Below are 2,514 nucleotides of genomic sequence, written 5' to 3' on the forward strand. Positions count from 1 at the left end.
GTGGTGAGAGGAAGCGGCAATGGAGGTGGGATGGGATGGGGGCGGCGGCAGTGGGGGGCGGCGAGGTGTGGCTGGATCGGGATCGGGGGCGGCGGCGGCGGCTGGACTGTGAAGGCTCGATGTGAGCTGGGAGGGGATGAATGGGGAACTTTTCGTTTTCTTTCTCATTTTTTTTAATCTCCCGTGGGCTTTTACGCACAGGAAAATGGAACCCGCGCGAAGCTTCCTGTCTTCGGCCCGTGAACCTTCTTCTCTATTCGCGCGAGAGATACAATTTTTCCGCGCGCATAGCAATTCTTTTAGCGCGAACACGGGCTTGTTTTGGACGGGCTGGGCTGACTCTTTTCGTGTGGGCCGACTCACAGGCCAATGTATTTTCCTGTGAGTGGCATCCTACCCTACAGGAAAATGAGCTATTTTCCTCGCTGCCAGGAAAAGCCCGCCAGGAAAATACATTTTTCTGTGAGGTGCTTCGGGCCTCACAGGAAAATTGGTGACCGTGAGGAAAACTTCAGTTTCTGGTAGTGAATGTGAAACAGGAAGCAGCAACGAGGAATCAGGAGAAGTGAAGCTAGAAGCAGCGATGATGGACATGAAATAAACCGATAGATGCTGGGAGCAGCGATGATGAATCAGGAGAAAGTGAAGCTGGAACCAGCGACCAGGAAATGGAAGAAACTGATGCTGGGAGTAGCGATGATCAATGATTATGATGCAACAGGAAGTGCAGCTGGGCACAGCCATGACGAAGAATAAACCTCGAAGGAATTAGGTCATCTTGTCTACTATTTTGGTATTGGTTTTCGTTCTAGGTTAGTTGTAATTATCGTTTCTGAAGATGGCAGAAACATTTCGGTGACGCAGAGTCCGAGCATTGTCCTTGCAGATCTCATCCGGTTCTATTATGCTCTGTTTATTTTCAGTATTGCTAATAGCAACTAGTATATTATTGGCAAGCTCAGAATTTAAAACTTAACCATGAAACATCCAGGTCTGTGCGTTCAAACACTTATGTTATTATTGTTTGTTGCACTGAGTAAGCGACTGCATGTACATGCATATAACTCCTAGAGCATGGTTCTACTGGCTCTCTAGCAGTACTATTCAACACGGAATATAATTAAAAATCTATCATGAAACATCTAGGTAAGAATATGTGCATTGCAACAGGGTGTTTCAGGTATCTTGCCAAATTATCTTCCCGGCAATTATTTGATCAAATGATGCTCCCAAGGAGGTATACATGACTTGATGTGTGCCTCAAAAATGAACACGAGCTCCCTTTACTAGTTTGGTGCAAATTGGCTGGGTTCCCAACACGATGTTCTTTCATTAGTACAGAAGCCTGTGAAGCCCCATTTAACCCGCCACTGGAGGCCGCCTAAGAAAAGCTTGTCCTGCAACCACTTCCTGTACTTTCTTCAGGATTCACGTTCAAGTTCAGGCCATCCATGTAAACTATGGCCTGGAACAACTTGACTACTAATAATCATGGTACTACTACTACTTGCTGTACTTCGACCTGTAGCTCTCAAGTCTGGGCAGTTTGCTGCAAACCGCGTCACTCCACCTTTGCAGCTCCCGCATCGGAGGGCATCACGCGCTAGCACTGCTGCCTTCGGAAAGTCAATGAAAATTCAGTTTACAAAATCGACCAGACAGAGATGTGCAGTGAGGTGTCTGCATGGACTGTTGCAGAGAATGAAATAGTTGATAAGGCAAAAGACTTAGGAATTTCATTGGGGTCAAATGAGAACGAGGTTGTGAAATCTGTAAACGATTTTTTAGACTTAGAAGCGGAGAGGGCTTCAGAAATAATTCGCAATCTTGCATCTGTCAAACCCATGAATGACAATGACATGAAAAATTTAGGAATGGTTGCTCTTGAAAATATATGTAACAATCTCTTGCCTAGTGCGGAGGCCGAAGATGAGGAGGGGTCGGAGTATACAGACACTGTAGAGCCTCTAATGATGGAGGGCACAGTCTCTTGCGCTGCCGATCCGACACTCCTGAAGGGTGATGGGGAGAAGCCCAAACGACCCTAGAAGTGGAAAATTTATCTTGCTTCTACAGTTTGTAGAAGCGCTAGAGTTAAGCTTAAGAAAAAATTCCATAATGATCTATGAAAAAGAAACTTTTGGAATAGCAAAGGTCTAACTGACTTGGCTAAACAAAGGTTCTTGCGGAGACAACGATAGAGCAACACTTAGACTTTATTGCGCTTTTGGAAACAAGACGAGATAACTTTACCTCCCAGTTCCTTGCAACTCTCTCCGAAGGAATTGATTTTGACTCGCACATCTTACCTCCTGGAGGAAGATCCGGTGGGATTTTACTAGGGGTTCAAGTGTGAAACGCTTGAGGTGCTTAATGTGGTTCGGGGAGATTTTACGGTTAAGTTTCGGGTGAGATCAAAATTGATGGTTTCCGATGGTCTCTTGTAGCTGTATATGGGGCAGCACAACCTGAACTCAAACCACATTTTTAGCCGATTTGATGTGGATCTGTGGA

At 45.5% G+C, this 2,514-nt stretch overlaps 1 protein-coding gene across 1 annotated transcript in view; it reads right to left on the reverse strand.

Moving 5' to 3' along the window:
* LOC119355277 (caskin-1-like) overlaps window positions 1-2,514 on the reverse strand; it is a 15,335-nt gene that overhangs the window by 3,597 nt on the left and 9,224 nt on the right. The window lies entirely within an intron of this gene.

Source organism: Triticum dicoccoides, chromosome 1A (assembly GCF_002162155.2).
Source record: "Triticum dicoccoides isolate Atlit2015 ecotype Zavitan chromosome 1A, WEW_v2.0, whole genome shotgun sequence".
NCBI lineage: Eukaryota > Viridiplantae > Streptophyta > Magnoliopsida > Poales > Poaceae > Triticum > Triticum dicoccoides.